The following is a 25,074-nucleotide window of genomic DNA, read 5'->3' as shown; positions in this document are numbered from 1 at the left end:
GAGTGCCAAGGGCAGTGCTGAGAAGAAGAGAAGGATGATGTCCATGGAATTAAAGCAAGAAATAATCAAAAAACATGAGCGAGGTGTGTGTGTTGGCGACCTGGCGAAGGAATATGATCATAGTACATTGACAATATGTACGATTTTGAAGCAGAAGGGGTTGTTAAAGGCTATAGTGCCAGCCAAGGGTATTAAGATTATTTCAAAGCTCCGGACCTCTGTCCATGAAGAGATGGAGAGGTTATTGCTAGTCTGGTTGATGCAGAAGCTGCTCGCAGGAGATACTGTGACTGAGAGCATTATCTGTGAGAAGGCATGAGAGATTTATGGTGATCTGGTGAAGCAGACACCGGGAACATCAATGGATGAAGCATCACAAGAGTCATTTAAAGCCCGTTGGGGATTGTTTGATAACTTCAAAAAAAGGTCAGGCATTCACTCCATTGTCAGGCATGGTGAGGCAGCAAGCGCAGATGAGGAGTCAGCAAAAGCTTTCATTGAAACTTTTGCAAAATTGGTAGAAGACAAAGCATACATCCACCAGCAAGTCTTCAGTTGTGATGAGAGAGGGCTATTTTGGAAAAAGATGCCGAGAAGGACGTACATAACCGCAGAGGAGAAGAGCATGCCAGGCACAAACCTATGAAGGATAGGCTAACCCTTGCATTTTGTGCGAATGCAAGTGGTGACTGTAAGATCAAGCCGCTACTTGTATACCACTCACAAAACCCCAGAGCCTTTAATCTCATAAAATAATTAAAGAAAAGCTGCAGGTTATGTGGAGGGCACACCCAAAGGCATGGGTCACCAGGGAGTTATTTGTGCAGTGGGTAAACCTGGTCTTTGGTCCTGCTATAAAGAAATATCTGTCAGAAAATAACCTACTCCCGCAAGCCCTCCTCATCCTTGACAATACTTCCGTGCACCCACCAATCCTCACAGAGGACATCCTTGATGAGTTCAAATTCATCAAGGTCCTCTACCGTCCACTCAACACCACCCCTATCCTTCAGCCCATGGACCAGCAGGTGATTTCAAATTTCAAAAAGCTCTTCATGAAGCAGCTGTTCTGGTGATGCTTTGAGGTTATGGAAAGCACAAAACTCACAAAGTTCTGGAAGGAGCATTCCAATATCGTGACTTGCCTCAGAATTATCAACATAGCCTGGCAGGGAGTTACAAGGAGGACCTTGAACTCTGAGTGAAGGAAACTGTGGCCTGAGGTTGTGTCTGAGAGGGACTTTGAAAGGTTCGAATCTAAAATGTCAGTGGTGGAGGAGATTGTGTCCCTCGAAAAGTCTATGGGTCTGGAAGTGAATGAAGACAACGTTGACAACCTCATCAAGAAGCACAGTGAAGAACTGACAATGGAGGAATTGAAGGAGTTACAGCAGCAGGAGGAGCAGCAGCAGCAGAGTACGGAGGTTTTGCAGGAAATTAGCGGGGAGGAGTCCTAGGTGGATGAGGTAATCAGTACAAATGAGATTAAGGAAATGTTGGGAAATTGGGAAAAAATTAAAGTTTATTGAAAATACCCACCCAGAAAAAGTTGCAACAGGTTATTAGTTGGAGCTGTGTAACGACACTTCACACATTGTTGAAACATTCTGAAAGGGAGGAAGAAACAAACTTCCATGGACAGGTTTTTGTTGAAACAGCCTCTAAGTGAAAGCAAGGAAAGTGTGGAGAAAAAGCCAAAAGTCAGTGAAGAAAACGATGATGATTAAGCAAAGTAAAAAAATAGCAATTAAGTTTAGCGATAAAGTTATGTATCATATGTAGTGTGTAAGGTCAATTTTGCAATTAAATGTAGTGTTAAGTGTGTAGAGAGTAAGTTATGTTAAGTGATAGCTCATGAAACAATAACCTCCTCCACCAGTCTCCTCCCTTTCTGCCAGCATCTTCGCCTGAACTTGACCATAAATACACTTCATATACCAGTTTATTTCTTTACATTCTCTCTTATTATGTATATATATGTGTGTGTGTTTGTTATTTATAAAGTACATTTTCTTATTTATGAGAATATAAAACAAAAAATTTTTGTGGTTTGGCCCTGGCCGGTTGGCTCAATGGTAGAGCGTCGGCCTGGCATGTAGAAGTCCCGGGTTCAATTCCCGGCCAGGGCACACAGGAGAAGTGCCCATCTGCTTCTCCACCCCTCCCCCTCTCCTTCCTCTCTGTCTCTCTCTTCCCCTCCCGCAGCGAGGCTCCACTGGAGCAAAGATGGCCTGGGCGCTGGGGATGGCTCCTTGGCCTCTGCCCCAGGTGCTAGAGTGGCTCTGGTCGAAACAGAGCAACCCCCCAGAGGGGCAGAGCATTGCCCCCTGGTGGGCAGAGTGTCGCCCCCTGGTGGGCGTGCTGGGTGGATCCCGGTCGGACGCATGCGGGAGTCTGTCTGACTGTCTCTCCCCGTTTCCAGCTTCAGAAAAAAAATTTTTGTGGTTTTTGGGGGCTGGAACAGGTTAATTGCATTCCCATTAATTTAATGGGGAAATTAGATTTGACACACGAGCAAATTGAATCACGAGCTTGGCTATGAAACGAATTAAACTCATATGTAAAGGTACCACTGTATTTGTGTTCACCACCAGTCTCCTGCCCCCTCCTTCCCTAGTCCTCTGAAACTTACCTCCCTGAGTTTACCAAGAACCTCCTCTTAAATAAATTCAAAGATTATTATTTTGTGTGTGTTTTTCTGAACTGAGAAGCAGGGAGGGAGGCAGAGACAGACTCCTGCATGTGCCTGGCGAGCCAACCAGGAGGTGATGCTTTGCCCATCTGGAGCATTGCTTTGCTGCAACTGGAGCTATTCTAGCGCCTGAGGCAGAAGCCATGGAGCCATCCTCAGCACCCGGGCCAACTTTGCTCCAATGGAGCCTTGGCTGTGGGAGGGGAAGAGAGAGACAGAGAGGAAGGAGAGGGGGAGGGGTGGAGAAGCAGATGGATGCTTCTCCTGTGTGCCCTGGCTGGGAATTGAACCTGGGACATCTACACACCAGGCCAACACTCTACCACTGAGCCAACTGGCCAGGGCCAAAGATTATTTTTTTCTATCTGTTTTTTAGGTAACTTTTTCTGGAACAACTCTGCTCACATTTCTTTTCTGAAATTCTCCTCTCTTGCTTCTTCACAGTGGCTCTCTTCCTCTGCCTTTAAAAAAAAGAGTTGTTGGGCCTCAGGATTCAGCCTTTGGCCTCTTGCCTTTATTCTCTATCAGTGGCTCTCAACCAGGGGTAATTGTGCTTCCCAGAAGTATTTGGCAATTTCCAGAGACAGTTTTAGACATCACAAGTAGAATGCTACTGGCATCTAGTAAGTAGAGGTCAGAGAATTTTCTAAACATCTTATAATGCACAGGACAGTCCCCACAACAAAAAATTATCCAGTCCTGTCAACAGTGCTGAGATTTAGAAACCATGCAGTAGTTTCAAAGAGAGGGCACTGAAGACAGGATGAATCTTTCTAGCTTCCCCTTCTTGGGAGGCTATCTCTGAAAAGGAGGCTCCTTCTTGATGAGCAGCATGGTGTAATTGGAGGGCAAGGGCTCTGTGGTTGATGCATCTATGTGGAGATCACAATTTCCATTTTGTGAAGTTGTCCTGATGACCAAATCAGATAATTTGTATAAAATACCAAGCACACAGTAGATTCATAACTGTTAGCCTCTCCCTTTAAATCACATGACATAGCAGATATCCCCCTCAAGGCTGGGTGTAGTTCTCCATTTAATACTGAAGAGATACGTACTACATAATAAAAGGTAAATAGATATTTGCAGGAGTAAGCATGAATAAACTGGCTACCTTACAGAGGTTGGTTGCCATGAGAACTCTCTAGCTAGAGGTAGATTTCTATCTTCTGTTCTTGCTGAACCCATGGTTTAGAGGTGAACTTCATAGTTCTAATAGCATTACAGCCTTACCTTATCAGTATAATAAGCAGTGAGGTTTTAGGAGGCTAGGTCATTGCTTGTCATGCAATTAGAGGGCATGTGACTGTCCACAATATAAGACAACCAACATGGACAGCCTTATTCTCTTGTGGTCACAGCAAAAGTAGTAGAGAGAAGAATATACTAGAGGTCTCTGTGGTATCTCTTGGTCCTTAATCTTGATACTAACTGTAAAAGGAAAGGTTTGCATATTTGGTGGGGCTCTCTCCTTCTGCCTTTTTGGTGTCTATGAAGCAGGCATCAACCTAACTTTTTTCTGAGATTCAAAGAAATAATCACAAGTGATAGAACCCCTTTGGGATTTTATACAATGTGAATCATTGGCATTTAGCATCTCCCTGTAGGATGTGAGGGCAATCTGGCTGCGACATCTGTCACCCCATTGATCGCCAGAGTTGATTCGGCTGATCTGGCTGGCTAGGCGGGTGTCCCCTTCCTCCCTCATCGCTCCATGTACATCCCTCCGGAAGCTGCGCACTCGGTCGAAGAGGACAACCTTCCCCGCTAGAGGAGAGGACTGTTCTTCGGTCAAGGGTATACGAGTAGCTGTGCTCCCCTGCTAGAACTTGCAAACAAGTTTCAAGCATCTCCCTGTATGCCCTGGTCTCATTTTGATTCATTCTCCATATGGTCATCAATGTAAGCTTTTGGCAACATAAATCTCATATGCTCCATCTCTTACTTCCTACTCAATTTAGGATAATAACAAAATTTTGTAACATGGCATATAAACCCCTATGTGGTTCCCCTGCTATTCCTCCTTCAGACTTCTACTCCTTTCCTGACTATGTCAAAGCCCCCTCTTAGAACTGTGCAACTCTACTTTATGGCCTTTGGCAAAGTTATATAATTGTTTATTTGTTAATGTTCTTCTATGATTAATGTCAGCTCTCTCTCTCTCTCATGAACTCTCATTTAATAAAAGAAAAAAATATGTAATTAATAGAATAATTGTACTTAATAGTTAAATCTTGGTATTTAGTGAGTACTTACTGTATGTCAGGTATTATGCTAGGCAATGGGGATAAAATATGGAGCAAAATCAGACACAGTGCCTTTTATACATTATCTTTTTCAATAGGCCCATTAATTAGGGATAATTACTTTCCCACTTTCTAGATGAGAAATTGTGGAAGCTTAAGTAAACTGTTTATGATCACAGCCAGTAAGTGGTTGCTGACAGAGCATGTAAGAGACTCCAAAGTCGTGAACCATCAAATTGTATAATTTTAAAAAACAAGAGATTATATTTAGCTTGTGCATCAACTTCAAAGTTAATATCTACCAGGAAATGTGGCAGATACTACTAGATCTCCCAGGGTCCTTAGTAAACTGAGCATCATTGCATGCCAGACACTGTTTTAGGTGCCATAGCTACATTTTCTTTAATTTTTAAAGTGATGCTACTGGTCAATATTATTATCCTTACTTTATAGGGAAGTAAACAAGGTCTCAGGTAGGAGGAAGAGGCAGGGAAGAGGGCAAAAGTGGGTGGGAGACTCGAAGACGTTCCAGCTCTTAAAGTCTTTACAATGAAACTTATAAGTTGTATTTTAAAGGCAGAGAAAGTGTTTGAATTCAGATTCAATAAACCTAGAATTTGTAACACAGAGACACTGAATCATAGATTTTATAGCTGAAAAACACCTGAGATATCATCTAGTCAGAGCCCTTCACAGGGCTTCAGACTGAGTTTAAAATCAGATAAATCTCAGGTAGCTCAAACTTTTATTTTATTCGTATAATGTTATGATTTATAGGCCAGTCACAACTTGTCATTTTAGGAGACCTGCTGAATTTGAATGAATTAGTAACCACTTCAGTCAATTTGTAACTACACTTGACTATAAGAAGAGTGGAATCCTTTACAAATATTTTATATTTGTAATAGTTACTAATTGAGATAAGAGGTCACCAACAGGGTTTCCCTTGTGGAGGAATGAGATACAAATAAGATTTTCATTATTTAACACTGTGTCAGGGCCTGAGGCAAACACATATTAGAGAAGAAAAGCACATGCCCAAAGTAAGATGAAAGTCTTCCCTCTCTCTCTCCCTCCCATGCCCCTCCCTTCCACTCTTCTCCCTCCTTTCCTCTCTTCCTCTCTCTCTCTCTCTCTCTCTCCTTTATTTTTTCTCTTTCAATCTCATGCCACTGCTACATTTTATCATCTTGAACAAGCAAGGCTAGATCATATTTTAAATCTTTTGTCCTCTCTTCATTAGTAGGATCTCTAATGCTTCTGGCTCCCCAGACCAATCAAAAGGAATAACTTTGGATAGAAAAGATGACATTACTGGTGAAATTGAAGGCTCACCTGAATCTACTTTAATGGGGGACCCCAGCTCCCCAGGGGGAAATGTCTGCAAAGATATCACTGGGAGCTCGGAGGACAATATTATGTTCTAACCTTTTAAAAATTAATCCAACTATTAGCAGAGATCCCTACTGTATTTCCTTTAAGCCATAATCTGAAAGGTAGGGTGATTAAACCAAGACAAATGCAGTGTCATAAGCAAATGTCATGCTGTAGATTTACCTACCAACAAGACATTGGCATGGTTCAGGTCAGAGGTTAATTAAAGACATCGAAAGGTCATCCTGTGATTAGCTGAAAGCAGAGTTTTAGTAGGGCATCAGTCTGACCCATGCTGACAGAAGATTTATGCCAGGCGCGATGACACCGCCACGAATCCTGCTGATAACAAGAGCCTCAATATTGGACTGAACAGAATGATGAATGGAGCACACATATCCTCACACTTCTCATTACAAGCTCTTTCACTCCTGGTGGCACTTAGCAGCATTTATTTACTGGGGTTTGAAGGTGTGGGACAGCAGAACAGTATATCTAATACTTTTAAATGTAGACTTGTGATATAAAAATGAAACAAGAGATAAGATTAGGTGTTTGAATAATTGCTCAGCTCTGCTTCCAAGATTATATTCACTAGTACTAACATTATTTTTCCCCTAATGTTCTTTTAGTGTGTGAGCAGTTCAGGAAAATTAATTGTCTGAGGCAAAAGGTCAGAGGGAAAAAAATTACTGATAAGCATTAAACATGCTATATAAAATAGAACCTCACCACATTTTGCCTTCCATAGCCCTCAGTATGTGGACAAAAGATAATAGAAAGAAAAGAATATATACATTTACCCCTATGCCATATTTAGGGTTGCTTAAGTACCATATTTAGGTTTGCTAGGTAAAGAACCTAGGAAAAAAGCCAAATAAATGAAATATAAATAAACATCAAACAAACCACTGATAATATTGCTCAGCTGAAAGCAAAATATAAGGGAAACTAAAGCCCTGATGAATAACGTTTACTTTTCCATGCAACTCCTTTTCAACATGTTATGTATTTATCAAACTACTAGAGTGTAAATTCTATGAATAAGTTCTATCATCTCTCAACCAGCAGACACCATGGAAATTATAACTACAAAATAATTGTTATATTATAAAAAGGCTACTTCTACAGACTCCAAAATACCTGCTGCTGCAATTTCACAATAGAAAAATCACACTTTTTCTGCTTGGGCCACCAACCAGGGACAGATTGGGGAAGATCACATCATATCTAACCCCAAGTCAGTCCTCACAGTTTTTCAGAAATGAGTACAAGTCAGCCAGAATGGCAGTGGTGGAGATAGACACCAGCTGCAGGAGAGCTCTAAGAATTTTCCTTTCCCCTTTTCAGCAACTGTGTTTGTGGGCAGAGAACAAATTGTAAGTAGAATTACACAAACCAGTAATTCAGCCCAGCACATGCCATGACTTGGAGCCATGAGAAATGTAGACGTGCATGGGTCAACCATCACACAATACTAGGAACCATTTCTTGGTACTGAACAAACTAAATAAGCATTTTGAGTGGCCGATTTAACCCATCTGAGTGCATAAAAGCTGCTAATAGCGAGGAGGATTTCCTTGTTGGCTGTTGAAAAGAGGCATCTTTCATCACTTGTAGTTTAGGATTTTCACTTGCTCTACCAAATGTTAGCCCGAAAAGTCTTCAGGACAGATAATATGGCCACGCAAAGAACTTTTCACCTCCTCCAGTCTGATTCACCAGAAGCTCATTTATGTAGGTAACCTCCAGTATTAAAACACAGGCCATTGCAGAGCAGTCCTGCCTGGGACCATAGGTCTTGGCCAGGTCACTCATTCCACTAAGTGACCATTAGGAAGATCAGTGTGATGGCCATCAGAGAACTGTATTGCTCAATTTCTGCCAGTTCAAATCTGTCTGCTAGTATTTATAGAACTTTTCAAGTGTGTGTGTGTGTGTGTGTGTGTGTGTGTGTGTGTTTTACAGCAGTTTTAGGGGTAGTTGGAATCAGTATATAGTAGATGAGGAAAGTATTAACATTATGCATTTGTGTATAGAAAGGATAATATTTTCCAGGCTACCTGTAAGAAATATATGGCTGTCCCTTTGAAGTTTCAGAAAAAAAAATCAAAGCTAACCAATTTAAACAGCCTGTGCCTACTTCCCATGGCAAACCACAGGACTGAATGGTATGAAAATAACATGACATCATTTACTCTCTCTTTTTTGGTACCAGCAACATCTTATGGAGAATTTGGATAAATTGTACTCTTTAAAAATAAATAAATAAATAAATTGATGATTAAATAATGCTCATTGATAACCTATTCTGTGATAGGTTTTACAAAGGATGCATAAAAAAATAAAAATCATGGGCCCTGCCCTCAGCTGGCTTAAAAGCTTGAAACTCAAGATATACAAGACATCAAAGTATGGGTTGCAATAGGAAGTGAGGCTGTATGATAAGTACTGAAGAAGTGGTATAGATCCTTCACTCTTGGGGTACTCTCATGAAGAAGCTCTTTTTTTCTATTTTTACACAGAGAGCCACACAGAGCCTTCCTGTTCTACATAGCTTTTGTGTACAATGTGTTCCTACCAAGAATGTCACCTCTTCAACTCATTCCTACATAATCTTTCTCCTGCTACTACATGAAGACTTCCCTTTCCACCCACTGGAACACTCCCTTATTTGGCAAATCTTTCTGTAGAAGAAAGACAGCAATTATGTTAGGCCTACATATTATATGGTCTCTGCTCAACTACTCAGTTTTGCTCTTGTAGGGAGAAAGCATCTATAGATGATACACAAATGAGTAAGTGCAGCTGTGTTCCAATAAAATTGTGTTTATAAAAATAGATGGCTGGATTTGGATGGATGACCATGTTTTGCTGACCTCTGGTTGTTGTGCTGACACAGGGTAGTGTGGGTGTGCAGAGAAATAAGGGAGTGTTCCAGTGGGTGGAAAGGGAAGTCTTCATGTAGTAGCAGGAGAAAGATTATGTAGGAATGAGTTGGAGAGGTGACATTCTTGGTAGGAACACATTGTACATAAAAGCTATGTAGAACAGGAAGGCTCTGTGTGGCTCTCTGTGTAAAAATAGAAAAAAAGAGCTTCTTCATGAGAGTACCCCAAGAGTGAAGGACAGTTTTCTTCTGACAATTAATTGCCAAGAAATTAAATGCACAAATTAAGTCCTTAGATGTGACTTTCTAATACCATGAAGCCCAACTTAGGTCCTTTTCCCTTAGATCAGGCTATTTTTCTAGACTCTCTTTCTGCAGGATTGGCATTTCAGGCTCCAGGGAACGAGATGTCAGCCCTAGGGGAGAATGAAATTCATTGTATGAGTATTTGGGGTCCTTTCTCTGTGATGTTTCTTCTATGTTGTCAATAGCTATGCACCAATCCAAATGACCTGGGTAATTCTGAATGTCTGTCTTTGATGACAAGAGTTCCTACTTTAAGTCAAATGGGTGACATTTGCTAAAGTGTGTTAATCAGAATACTGGTCTGGCCAAATGATTAAAAAAGAGGGTTCTGTGGTACAAACGAGGCTTCTTCCTAGCGATTGACCAGGTACACTGGAAAATTAAAGGACATGAGAAGGTCCATGGCAAGCAAATCTGTTTAACTGGTATAGCCATACATTTCCCAAACACTTAACCACAGCACCTTTCCCCATGTCGCGTCTATGAACATTTCATAAAACCCATTTTGGAAAAGCAATGCTTTAGGGAAACAGAGGTGGGCATAAATATTGTGAACAGTTTCTAGTTGTGCTTTCAAGTTAGCATGAAAGACAGGGGAGGGAGTGATGAAAGACAGAGCTTTAAAAACTCTAATGACTGGAGGGATATACGTACAGGGTGAAATCGTGGCTTCTTATTTATCAAAACTACTTAAAGTCTACCTGTTCCAACCTACTTGCAACATTTCAGTTGCAGGTGAACAGGAGCTAATGGAGAGCAGGGTTTTGAAATTTACTTTCTTCTTCTTTTTCCTTGTTGTTGATGTTAAACTTCTGGCATTGCTCCCTCCTTTCATGTCCTTCTGGAGCCTTTGTTTGACTGAAAGCATGAAAATGATTGTCATCCCGAGCTATTCTTGGCAGGCATAACTGAGCTTAGAGGGAAAACAAACGTGTGATTAGCAAGTACATAAACATCCCCAATCCAGGCCTAGCTCCCCTCCTCTGCAGAGCAGAGGAAGAGCTGTGCAGAGGAGCGAAGCAACCAAGAATTCTGTGGCAGCATCTGGAGAATTCACTGAGAAATACTGTGAAATTTGCTGCAAACAAGTCTAACTTTACAATCTAATTAAATGTAATTCTATGTTGAAGAAGCTCTAGTTAGCATTTTATAGCATTTTCTTTTTCTTTTTTTTCTATGTGCTTCTTGGACATCCTGATTTTTATACGTTGTATTGCTATCTAGTTTTGTCAGTTCAGTCATTCATTTCATAGATATTTATAAAAGACCTACTATATAACAAGTAATAGCAAACCAATGAAGAATAAAGACATTATCCCTGCCTTTGAGAGGCTACCAGTGAAGATGGGGAAAGAGTCACCAAAGCTAATAAATGCAGTCAAATGTTTTAGATGCTATGCTAGGTGTCTGCACCTAGGGGAGTCCAAGGGAAGCAATTGTCAGTTTTACCTGGAAAGGCTGGGAAAAGATTCATGCAGGTAATTGAATCTGGAAAAATAAGCAAGTGGACATGCAGCATATAGTTAGGCATTCACATCCTCCAGACATATTTTTCAGGTTAGCTCCACATGCCCTTGGGTGGTCAGCAAATCTTTGAGCCCATCCCACCCTATACCCTTTAGTATTTGAGAATATTGTATCATCCGGGATTTTCAAAGTAGAGCATGTGAAGCCAGGGTAAGGGATGTTCATGATGATCCAGTAGAGTATGAACAAAAAAAAATTATGACAAATTAAAAAATTTCATTTCATCCCTTTGATGTTTCTTTTTTGTTTCATAATGTGCATATGAATACCATTATAGGTGTATATCATTTATAAGCAAATATACATATATTGGGTGTGTATGGCACAAATTGTTTTTACTTATGGGATGCAAGATAAAAAGCTTTATAGACCACAGGTATTCATTATTTATCCATGAAGTGATTGCAGTTATCTAAAGTTTGACTTCTTTATTCAAAAATTATTCCTCAGAGTTTTCTTAGATTTTTTTGTTAATAATAATAACAACATATTATTTTATGTCTCTACTATGTTCCAGGTTCTATACTAGGTACTCTGCATAAAATACCTCAGTTAACTTTTATAATAGTGCTAATGAGACTGAAATAACTATCTCAGTGTATGATTGAAAAAATGTACCTGTTTGATCTTGAAAGAATTGTTCATCTCTGATAATTTATTATAAACGGAAAACATTTATTTAGTACTTACCATATGTCAGACACTGGGAAAATATCTTTCCATGTAACAAACAGTAAGTCTCCAGTTAAGTTACTATTCAGGGTAATAGCTAGAAAATGATGGAGCCAAAATTTGGATACAGGCCATTTGACTTTGGCTTTGGAGCCCATGCTGTTAACCATTAGTCTATGTTGCCTCCTCATAAAATGGCATACAGTTGTCTGGACAAGAATGCTTCTTGTAGTATTGTCTGCAATAGTGAAAAACTAGAAGGAACCTAAACGTCCATTAACAATGCCCATCATTGTATTACATTCCCTATGGTTGCTTAGAAATTCCCATCATTGTATTACATTCCCTATGGTTGCCTAGGCTGCCATAACAAATTACCCTACACTTGTTGACTTAAAAAAATAAGAATTTATTCTTTCACTGTTTTGGAGACCAGAGGTCCCAAAATCAAGGTGCTTCCAGCAGTAGGGTTCTTGGGTTTCCAAGATAGAAATTGAGAGAAAACCCCAGAGAAATTTCCAGATAGATTTTATTTAGCTTATGCTTGAACTCAAGGGAGCCAGCACAGGGAAAAGGAAGGTCCTCTGAACTGGTTTTGGGGCTGGCTCTGCTTAGGTGCTTTTATGATCTGGGGACAAAGCAGCTTGCATAAAAAGATGGGCTTGTTAAAAAAGGCAAGCTTATTTTGTCTGATCAGGCAGTGGCGCAGTGGATAGTGTCAAACTGGGATGCAGAGGACTGAGGTTTGAAACCCTGAGGTTGCTGGCTTGAGAGTGGGCTCATCTGGTTTGAACAAGGCTCACCAGTTTAAGCGCTGGGTTGCTGGCAAAAGAGTCACTTGGTCTGCTGTATCCCCCACCCCCCGGGCAAGGCACATATGAAAAAGCAGTCAGTGAACAACTAAGGTGCTGCAATGAAGAATTGATGCTTCTCATCTTTCTCCCTTCCTGTCTGTCTGTCCCTATCTGTCCCTCTCTCTGTCTCTGTCACTCACACACACACACACACACACACACACACACACACACACACACACGGCAGGCTTTTTGAGCGAGAAAGGCAGGTTTGCAGTTTTTCATTTCAGGATCGGGTGACTTCCTTTACCAACTGCAGTTTCCTGATAACTACTTCCTGCCTGTGCTGTGGGGGCAAAATAGTGGACTGCTCATCACCACCACTTTAGAAAGATTCTATAGTGGTCAAACCTTGGATCAACTGTACATGTGGGTCAGCAGTTTAAGCAAGCAGTTGGAAGGGAGATAAAAATCAGCTACCTCTGTGTTTTTGAGTAGGGAGTGGAGAGGTGGTGATATTTTTGTGTTCCTTTTAGCCACCTGGCCTTAACTTGGCTTCCTGACGACCTGGTATTTTCCATTCCCAACCTCAAGTCCCTATGCTGTCTCAAAGGTGTCAGCAGGGCCAGACTCTCTCTGGCAGCTGTAGGGAGAATCCTTCCACGCCTTCTTCAGCGTCTGGTGTCTCCAGGTGTTCCTTGGCTTGTAGCAGCATCACTTCAATCATTGTCTCATCTTCACACAGCCCTCTCTGTGTCTGAATTTTTCTCTCCTTTTTCTCATTATAAACACTCATCATTAGATTTAGGACCCATGCTAAATCCAGTATGATTTTGTCTCTAGAATCTTAAAATGTAAAGATACTGGTTTCCAATAAGTTCACATCTTGAGGTTCTGGTGGACATGAAATTTTGGGGGATACTAGCCAACTTTCTATACCAATTTAAACATATTTACTGAGATGCAAAATGAGATATTATTAACTAAAAATCCATTATAAAGCAGTATGTATAGTATTTTAATTTTATTTTAAAGCATGTTAATGTGTATGTATACATGCATAGAAAAGTATTTAGAAAGGTATACATCAAAATGTTAATATTGATTATCTCTGTGTAGCAAGATTATCTCTTTATCATTTTTCATACAGTCTGAATGTTCCTGCTATGAAGAAAAAATAATCATAAAACAATTTCTATTTATTTTTTTAAAAACAAATCTATATTTGATTCAGAGTTACCCAAACACTTCAATGACAGAGTATGAAACACTACTGGTATTATGCTTCTGATGCTTACAAAAAATCACTTGGGGGATTACAAAGGATTTTGCTTTTTGTTTGCACAGAAAAACAGTTTAACAGCTCTTCCTAGATTCCTAAACTCAAGTCTTTTGTCATTGTCACCCCCACACTCACCCCACTAACTACAAAAAGCCTCTAAACTCAGTTTTTTACCTCTTGGTTATGGTCATGCATTTTTTTCTTTCTAGAATCTTCAGATACCAGGCAAGGATTTTGAAAGTATTTTGCACTGTGAATCAATATCACTTTAATTTTTCCATGCGCAAAACCTCATCTTCTCACCAATATCATGACTCAAGGAAAAGCTGGTGTCACACTTCCTTGTCTTTTCACATTGTGTGTGTGTCACTCAATGCTGAGGAAACATTTGGCTATCTAAGAGTCTGATTTCTCTATATAATGATACTTTTTAAAAATAAATGTTTAGTTCCTATAATAGCCTCATGAGAAATGTAAAGGCTCTTTCTGGTGTATATGTTTTTTATTTACAACAAATCCGCTGTTTTTCTAGACATACTAGTTGTTGATATGTTCCTATCAGCTACTTGAATGGGACAATTTCTCTCCCTGCTATTTCTGCAGTCAGAGTTCCAATCCCTTGGGATGTTCAGACTATTTTTGTCATCACCTTACCAATTTAGTTAAATGTTTTGCAACACAAAAAATACATTAGGAGGCTCTTGAAATTGAGAATAAGGTTGAGAATATTAACAGTTCCATACAGTCAAATTTATGAGTTCCCTACCAGATTGAGAATTCTCTGAGGGCACAAACTGCATTTTCTTCTTCTTGTCACTCCCTGCCTCTTGTATCCCCAACCTCGTACAGGCTGTCTGGCCCACAACACTCACTAAATGAGCTTGCTGGTATAGCTTCCAAGACTCTTGGCCTCCCATCAGCTTTATTAAACTGAGACTCAGAATATCCTTTTACAACCAAGAAGGAGCAGTGACAGTGGCTGGCAGAGCACTAGGAGAAAAACAGCTGGCAGATTCTTCTTACCCTGCTTCTGAGTATGCAAATTTGTCCCTGGGATATAGGGAATGCAGTATCTTGGCCTTTACCTCTGGACACATTTGCTTTCAGGCTAGGATTTAGGGTTGCAAGAAGATGAGCAGTGAGAGAAGGAGTTTCTTCAGTTGTTATAAAAGGGTTAAAGATGAAGGAAATATCACCAGCTATCTATCCTATCCAAGCGTATAAGCCAGGCAAAGCATGCAGAACAAGCTCTCTGCCTCCATCCTGCTCCCCCTCCCACCATGCACATTCACTAGATGAACATGTGTGGTCCCAGGACCAGCAAACCTACTACCCCCCCCCCCCCCCACACACACACACCCGGACAATGTCCATGAACTGCAGGCACCTCTGGGAGGAGTGTGATTGATTACTTATTTTCTGTATGTGTGAATGCATGGTAAGAGGAGAGGTTGGGAATCACTAGGGCCAAATGGACTCAGGGTTTCTGGAAAGCGGGCACAAACACTAGCTCCCACTGTTTTCCAGTGAAGACTCTGAGGAGCCCGGAGGAGCTTTGCTTTCACAGGGAGGCAGCTGCTGCCTCAGTGCTGTGGGTAATTCCTTCCACAGGGATAGTGAGGCAGATCATACATGTCGAAGAAATGCTCTGTCTCCTTCTTGACCACACAAAAGATCAGGAGTGCCAAAGCTAGCTGAATGCTCATTTTCTGCTTACTGGCATGACTGAACTTGGTATTGCTTCAGCAACTGTCTCTCAGAGAAAAGAGGTAACGTTGGGTAAAAAGGAGTCGAGCTCAGTGAGTGGCTTCATCCAGAAGAGACTCAGGATAATACCAGGAGTGGAACACATTTTCTATTAGAAGAATCACAAAGAAAAGAAAGCAGCCAAATCAACTGGGATGCTGAGTCACTGAACAACAGTCTGCATAATTATTGGAGCAGGAAAGAAATGCCAATGTTGTTTGCCTCAATTCTTGCTTCAAAAGAAGAGAAGCTAAAAAAAACTGATAAAGACAGACGTAAAATTTCTGTCTCAATATTCCCAGCTGACATAGATAGATTCCTATTGTTTTCTTAGGATGTTTTCCAAAGATTAAAATAAAATCTTACTGCAAAAAATAACAAAATTGTAGAGGGGAGAAAAGTAGCCTCAGATTCGTGAGAAATATTAGTCTTCAAAGCCTATTATTCAGAGACCTTGTACATCAATACTTGATTTGAATTATGGAGCTGGCTTGGACCTTCATTTACATGGTATTTCCCCAAGTAGCCAGATAATATCAATATCTTGCATTTATACGATGATCGTCTTCCCAGATGGCTTCATTAAATTGTATGTTTTATGATACTCACTTTCTGAAATTTGGTCATCTCTGAATGAGAATGATGCTCCTGGGTAACTTGGGACAAAGGAAAAACCCTGTTTTGCATTTATGCTGTCTTTCTATCAGTGATCATAAAAATCTTCAGTTAGCAAGCATTTCCTGAGCATCTGTGGGGGCAGAGCCCGAGACAAGGCTCTATAGCCTTGTCTATATGCTCTATATGGTAACACAAGGAAGATTAAAAGGTGTGGTCCCAACCCTCCAATCCTCAATCACATATTCAGAACAATTTTTCTGTTTCACAAATGTGAAAACTTGTGGCCAGAGAAGTTTAGAGAATTGGCAAAGGTCAAATGGTATAGTTGTTCCAGAAATGGGAGTCCTTATTTCCAGGTTTGAGTAGGAGTGGTTTTGATAATAACATCTAAAAATGTTTAGAATATTTCAAAAGTGTATTTAAAGGAAAGGTTAAGGCTTTGGTTTTAGTTAAGGAAGAAACCATCGGTCCCAAAAGAGGAAAACAAAGGGTCCCTGATGTTTTCATACAGATTTATTAATAGTACTAAATATCTAAGACTGTGGTAATTATAGTGAGGGAACCAAAGAAAAGCAGGATTTCAACTCAGAAGAGCTTGGCTGACTTTGGGAGGAACCTATTGCCTATATGTGGTGATTTCAAGAAAACAGGAGCTATGGAAATATAAGACCAGTATATTTTAAATACCAACAAGATCATCCACCATGGTAGAAATCCCAGCTCTAATACTGATCTGCTTTGGATATGGGGCCAGTCACTTCATCTACCTGGGCCTCAGCTACCCCATTTGTTAAGGGGATGGACTAGATAATCTCTAAGACAACTTTCTACTATATAGAATGCAGTTATTCTATTGGAATGAGAATATGGGATCATTTGGAACAAGTAGAATGGGAATAATTGTCCTGATGCTTAACTAGCTTGGTGAAGAGAAGGGACAATATTGGAATCACAGGTTTAGTAACCCTTTCTGATTGTAATACCAGAGCATTTCCAATACATCAGTGTACTGATAAAAAAATACTGGATTCTATACTGTCAACCTTAAATAGCTTCAGCCAACTTCAGATACTTTTTGAGTAATGGGAGATTCGCCTCTATTCTAGATTCTCTCTCTATTTTTTTCTTTCCTAAGTTGGAATCATCTTCAGAGATGTCTAACTTGTGGTTCTTTCAGTTGGTAATAAAACTTCTAAAGTTTGTAATTTAAAAAAGGACAATCTGACTTTGGGTGATGGGTATGCAACATAATTGATCGACAAGATAACCTGGACATGTTTTCTTTGAACATATGTACCCTGATTTATTGATGTCACCCTAGTAAAATTAATTTAAAAAAATGAACTTGTTACCTATAAAACATTCTAAATTTCAAAAAATTTCCCCACAAAATGAAAGTGCTCAGTTATTCATTAAAATGACAAGGGCTACAAGAATTCAGAGGGTAGTAACATCATAATCATCATAAGCAATCAGAAAAAAACGTCAAAATAGAAATGGAGCTTGAAGTTGTGGCCAAGAGAAAAGTTCAGACTGGAACTGTTAGAAAGAGGCTGATGGTACTTATAAAGAGCAGGACCTCCCGAACGCATGTCTGAGAACTATTCTGGTCCAGGTTGAAGTTTACACTGATACATAACTACTGGAAAAAGTAAAGTGCAGGATAGTAAGTATTTATATGTCTGAAAACTAAATGTAAGTAAGTTGAAAGACTGTTCTTAATTTTGAGACAGTGTCCTTCCTTCAGTTTATTGTAAGAAAGTCCTTTTATAGAATGATAGTGTTCATGGATAGCGTCGTCGAGACAGTGTTTCCTTGGAGAACAAATGAAGTGCACCCAGGGATCTAAGGAAGACTGCCTCATAATCCCGTATAGAGGTTTCATGAGATGACCGTGACCCCCAGTCTTTATGGGTATTTATTGATACACACAAATAGAAGCAGGGATGAGAATGAGGAAGTCAGGAAGAAGAACTTCTTTAGAGCAGACAAAAGGGCAAGGGAAGTACCTCAAATGTCCCCACCTATTGGTTAAGCAGAATTGCTAATTCTATCCCTATTGTTCAGTGTTCAGCACTCTACTGTGTTCAGTACTTCATCAGTGATACCACTGTGGCTTTAGCCTCAGGGCACTGAACTCTGTCCCTGTTCTATGTTCCTATTCAGGCCTCTCTACAGGATAGTAGATATTTTTATTTTGTGAAGTAATAGTGTCAAATTTGGCCTCCATATGATGGGCTTTCTCTTTGAAATTTTACTGGATCATGAAAGTCAAGGATCTGGACATCAACATGTAGGTCCTCATTCCTGATATTTGGCCTTTGCTGCAGCCCTCACGCACACAGGCCAAGAGGTCATGTACAGCTGTCTAGCAGGGAAAAGAACCACTGCATTTTAGGATTTTATTTCCTTGTTTTTGTGATCCTGTAATGGCAGTACATCCTGGTAAGGCTTAGCCGTGATGATAATAGAGTTAAGCTTAACATGCTGGGCCCAGGACATGCACCAGGTCTTTCAACGATAATAGTAGCCCTAGAAAACACCATCTGCTTGGTAGTCTGTTACTTAGAGTGACATGCCATGTAGGCGCGGAAGAGCTGCCAGTCTGTTTATCAAAGCCCCTGCTTTGTATTGATTGAATAAAGGCACTCTTTCACCACCCTTCCTCTCTCTGTTGCTATGGAGTGACTGGACTGTTGGATTTTGACTGCCATACAGGTGTGCTGAGTTCTTCTTTCTGAAGCTCATCTTACATATGTGCAGTGCTGCTTAGCTCCAGGCATACAGGGTACATCTACCCCTCTCGCCACCACGTCAACATTCACTTCCCTCTGGTGGAAATACGTGTGGGCACGCAGTGTTTTAGTACAAAATTTTATGGTTCTTAGTATCTGAAGTTGCTCCCATGTCTCCTGGCCTCTAACGAAAGAGAATAAGGAAATTTTAATGGCAATACTAGGGCCGGTGCTGTGAAAAAAAAGAGAATGAACTTTATATATTTTAATAGACAAATTTCATACATGTTTTTACCAGAGCACTATGATCTTTGAGCTAATAAAAATATTTTTCAAAAATATATATTTTAGAAACACAAGCTCTGGTTTTACCTTTTTAAATTCATAGATAAAGGAAACTAAGGCCCAGATTAGGTAGTGACTAGCTCAAGGTCACCCAGCTACTTAGCTGAAGTACAAGGACTTTTAGTTGATCTAGTGTCCTCTCTCCTACCTCCCTCCAATACCCCACTGGAATTGAAATCATTGCAATAGCCACTGCCAAGTACTTAACAATGGATATTTGATGGTGGTCCTTTAAGTCCTCACCAGGGTGGTTTCAGTTTTCCCTTCATCAGCACAGGAAGACAAGGACGTGACATGACTAATATTTCATGCTTAGCTCTGGATTCCCTTGGCTTTATATTTCTGACTCTTCCCTCAGTTTCTTGTAGGGCTTTATGATTTAATTTAATTTCAGCTTATGGCGGGTTTTGGTACTCAGAAGAGTGGTAATTTGTCCTTTAAATTATTCACCCAGGGGAGTTGGTGTTCTTAGAAAGCGAGGGGGGAGAACCTATAAACTTCATCCCCTTAGAGGGACACATGACACACACTGATACCTCACTCACTTGTTCTCTCCCCACAATACCTTATCTGCTGTGCTCAGCCCTGGCTCCTATAATACCTTGTATTTCTGCAGAGCTTTTCACATTAACAAATAAAGCAATTTACAGAGTATTTACACACTGGTGACTAATTATACACTTGCAAACGCAATCATTTTGGACAAGATGCATTCCTCTACATTAGGTTCTCTGCAGGAAGATGTCTTAGAATTATTCTCAGGGAGAAATTTGGGGCAAGTCCTGGCTGCTACATTCAGTTGCCCAATATTAGGGACAGTATATATAATCTGGGATGCACCTCTGGACTTTGTAGTTCAGACCTGAGCTAGGGGCTAAAAGGGTTACAAAAGAAGTAAAGAAGTGGGTGACCCTGACTCTATGGATTACAAAAATTGCTGATCAAACCAAGCAAAAGTGAATGCATGCAACAGCTTGCAAAGAACATGTGATGTTATAGTCACCTGCCAGGTGTTTGGTACAGACACACACAGAAAACGTTTTATGAAGAACTGGAGTACAGAATGTAGGAGATTGTTGCAGTTTTTAGTTAAAAGAATAAGAGATGAATAATATTAAGAGATACTATTTATTGAGTGTCTACTATGTGTTAAATCCTTTACATGTACTTTTTCACATAATCCTACCATCAGTTAATCCACTGTCATCCTATTTATCACTTAAAATTTATTAGGTTTAAAGAAGTAATGCAATGTTATTCAAATCACACCAATAGCTAGTAAGGCAAAATGGTAATTAATGCTCAGGTTTGAGTGACTCTTACCCTTGCCATTATACCTACTGCATTCCAAAGAAAGGGATGACAAGTATTAACAAGAGGTAAACATCTAGTGTGTATACTGTTGAAGTGGGTTATGCAGATGGAAGAAGGATGGGTAGCATTGCATTTATAGCTAAAGAATGAAATTCAGTATTCTCAGAGTTTAAGTTTTGGCAGCACAGTGGGGTGGAAGCAATAGAAGAGGCCCTAATAAACTGATGCAGTTCAGAGGGAGCTCTTTGATGATTTCAAACAGAAAACAGACAAAGCAGTCATGTTCAAAGATGAAATAGCAATATAAGCCTGTAAGAATGTTAGATGTCAATGACCAGAATGAAGAGAGGTATATAAAATATGCAAGTAATAAAAAAGGACTTGCATGCTTATGCAGAAAAGAAAGAACGAGTAGCAAACACCTTTGTTGCGTGGTGCTTGGACTCTGTTCACTGAACTCCACTAATCAGGTGTTGTTTTGAAAACTTGTCTGCAAACGATGTTTCTTCTTTCTGAATCTGGGCCAAAATTCATGATCAGTTGATCAACAGAGTATGGCAGAAGTGACGTTATGACTTAAAGGTGATGCAGCTGCCACCTAGTTTGATGCACAGCAGTGGATAACTAGAACGAATGCCTGATGAGAATGTCAGACCTGAGAGTATCACCCAAAAGAAAGAAGTCATGTGCCAAGGCAGGACACTTCCCACCAGGAGACCAAAGGAGTATAGGCAAGGCTTAGGAGCAAAGAGGAAGGTTGAAACATGAGGAGTATCAGGTCTAAGGAGGAAAACAGAATTGGAAGATAAAAATATGTCATAGGGTCAAACTGGAAACAGGTGAGACTGTGGAGTGCAGGCCCTCAGGGCTGAAGTTATGAACAATACAGATGTAAGTGGTTTGGGACTGATATGGTGAGTCATGCGAAGTGTATTTTCACAGGTTGCACAGAAATGTCCCTAAAGTTTAAGGAGGCTGATGCCTACAATATGAAAAGAGGAGAGATGTAGAACTCTTTAACTACTTTAATTCCTTTGTTGTTGGTTTTTTGTTTTTGTTTTTGTTTTTTTTATCTCAAACAGTGTCAGACAGGAAAGGGCAGCACTAACATTAGTTTTCTAAAAATAAGGTGGGTGTTGGGCAAATAAGTTTGTAAAATGAGATTTTTGTTTGCTCACTTTGTTAAAAATGGCGCTGCCCAGGTGAAACTGCTAATTACCTTCCTGCTTGGGAAGGGGGCTTTGTTATGCTACTGTTACTAGAGGAGGGATTTTTTTGCCAAGAAAAGTTTGTGAGGAAGAAGAAGAGGAAGAAAGCAGTCAAGATGACAGGGAAAGAAGGAGAAGACAGTTTATGCAGAGATGAGGAGGGAGAAGGTGTGCAGATGGGGAAGCAGAGGTGACTAAGCTGGTGGGGGGCTTTTGATTCTAGAAAAACCTGGATGAGTCAGTGGCTTTGGGAGCCCTGAATGGAAAGGGAAATGTTTTCCCACTGTGTTTTTACTCACTTGCCAGGTGCGAGGCTAGAATAAAGAAATGGCTCACCATTTTTTGGCTCTGCAGTTTCTTTACCGTCTGCCCAAATCCAATGGGAAGCTGCAAGTGAATGGCAGCCACGACAGCCACAACTACTGGTCATACAGTAGGTGAGGGACTTGTAAGAAGAATTAGCTGGTTTAAATTCAATAGAGTCATGATATAGATGAGGTACATTTCTCAGACACTGAAAGAATTCTGGGGTGAAATAGAGGGACTCAAGTCAATAATTTTGAGGAACCCTAAGAATTAAGAATGACTGAAAATGGACAGATGTCTTACTCTCAAAACAAAGGTGAATCCTGTGAACTCTAGGAGACGGGCTTTCTGAGACATCTTCTAGAACAAGTCACTAATGACGTGATCTACAAGCCAGCAAAGAGGTCAGCATAAGTTAGTAAAGATGGAATGGTTAGCTTGAATTTCCAAATGAACGTATCACTTTCTAATAACATCACTCTGAATATGAGCTTGGTAAACAGTTAACAAAGAGTTCTTTTTGGTGAATGAATTTATGTCAGTCAAAACACAGGGCTTCCTCTAGAGTCCACCACAGGCCTCTGTGCTTCACTGTATTACCCAAAAGGTTGATTAAGGAGTTGGACTAAGATTTTGACATCATGATGGCATGCTGATTCAAGCTACAGGTAACAAAGCTGAGAGAGCTCTTCATTACATTGAATAATGGAATTTGCACCAAAAAGATCTTGACAGGCAGTAACTACTGACATGGTTTAAGAAGAAGAAATTCAACTGGAAAAATCAGAAACCCTTTTATCCACTCCTCAACCTCAAAGGAAAAAAAAATGGAAAAATCCAAATCCAAAATTCTACCCACAACTATAAAAGGACAGGATAAAGAAAATGCGGTTTGTGCACACGGAAAGGATTTAAGAGTTTAAATTTAACAGCTCAATACAACATAATAGTGGGATGCAGCTGCCAACAATGCTACTGTGATGGGAGGTTGTGTTAAAAAGCGTACCCAGGACAATGGACTTGACGATGCAGTTCTGTTGTTTGTTCTGGAAGTGGCCCTATGGCGGGGATATTGACAGATTAAAGTATGTCCAGAAGAAAACAATAATTATGGTCAGGGAACAGAGAACCTGTCATATAGAAAATGACTAAAGAAATGGAGTACATTTAGCTGGGACAAGAATCTGTGGTGAGAGTGGAGTGGGAGGAGGATGAAAGAATTTATAGGCTGTTACATAGAATGGAGTCAAAAGGTGGGTGCCCTAAAGGAGCTGAGGACAGCTGAACCCTCAGAAAACCTTTCTTCTCTCTGGAGCTATATAAGGATGACTGTAGTAACCTCAGGAGGTGAGGAATTCCTAGTCCTGGAAGCATGCAACAGAAATAAGAAGGTCATTGGTCAAGCAGAACATCAAAGTGATTAATAGTACCCATGAAACTGTAACCTTTTATGACCTTATCAGATATATTCTTTACCATAGGAAGTTCTTTAATGACAAAGAGATGAAGGCTCAGAGAAGTCAAAGACCTTGCTCAAGAATCCCCAATTAATACAGAGCTGAGATGGGAACCCAGATCTCTGAACAGCACACACACATGCTTTCCCACTTTCCCAGGCTTCCTAAAATAGAACTGAGCTCTAGGAGAGGACACTGTATCAATCCTCAAAATAACAGAGGAGCTACAGGCTCCCCTGGGGTTGTTTAATAAACCCTCTGAGAATATGAAGCATCCCCAGGACTCTCCTGGCCATCACTGAGCTACATATATTGTTTCTCAGTTTGGAAAGTCTTGTTATGGTTCTATCATACTTCGATACTAAAACTAACGCTAAAATAAATCTAAGATCTGCTTCTGGAAAGTGCAAGTTCTTTTAAGTCTCTGTAATCATTATCAAAGCATTAATTCTTAGCCTTAAAAAAGGTAATGCTTCTCAAATTCCAAAGAAATTAAATTTAAAATAATTGCAAATAATTTATTTCTATGGGAATTTCTTTTTTGTGCTGTTGTTACTGCTTCTGACAAATCTGAGTCCCAGAAATCAAAATTCAAGCACTAGGGTTGCTATAAGTATGTTTTGTGTATATTACATCTCCTAGCCTCATTTGTGTCCTTCATCTATAATCAGATGAAATCCTCTGCTTTGTGAGTCTTCCTCTTTCCACACACCCCCCCCCCCCCCCGCACATAGTTGGCAAATCAGGAAATTCAGTCTGAATGAGTGTGACAGAACTGAAACAACAGTGAGGTGAATTAGCATGAGAGAACTCTCTGAAAACACCTTATTATGTTGTTAGACCTCAAATTGTGTGGGGCCTTGTAACAATAGCTAGTGTTGCCTCTTTATTCTTGGTCTCTATTATTGCCTCTCTGACAAATTTTTAGTCTGTAATCTTTTCTGTTGTCTTCTCATGCCGATATTTTATACCTCAGTGACTTTGTCTTAGAGTTGCTCTGCACTTGCTTGCTCATCCATGGTGACCTTGTTTGGGCTTCTTTTAGTTTATTTGTTGCCCAGTAACACATATCAAGCCTTATAGGAACCATTGACTTTATATACATTCAATGTATTTAGTCATCACTGCTTCCTTACAGACCCAAAAAGCATCCCAAAATGAGTACACAAAGGCCCTCCCTAAAAGGTGAATGCCCTTCTCACTGCCATCTCCTTGCAAAGCTGTGGAGTTTCAACCTGTCCCTATTCCCCATCAAGCCCCCCTCTTTGGCCATGCTTTCTCTTTTTCTGCTTTCTATAACCAGCATTGATCTTACTGATAATCACAGATTGCAGCAATGCAGCCGTGAGAATTCGGGTGAGTTTGCCTGCTTGTGACTAGATTGATTTATAAGCATCTCTGTCACCCCCCCCCCTTTTAGTTTGTTTGAATGCAGTACAAAATTTGTAACCAATTAAAAAAATTAAAATCAGGTCAGTAATTGCAGAAAACATTTAATGAATTTATACCCATGAAGATAAGCATCTCTATTATGAAATCACTTCACATTTGTTAACTACTAC

Source organism: Saccopteryx leptura, chromosome 7 (genome assembly GCF_036850995.1).
Source record: "Saccopteryx leptura isolate mSacLep1 chromosome 7, mSacLep1_pri_phased_curated, whole genome shotgun sequence".
In the NCBI taxonomy this organism is placed as follows: Eukaryota; Metazoa; Chordata; class Mammalia; order Chiroptera; family Emballonuridae; genus Saccopteryx; species Saccopteryx leptura.
The sequence above is the reverse complement of the archived record's forward strand: the minus strand, read 5'-3'. Positions refer to the sequence as shown.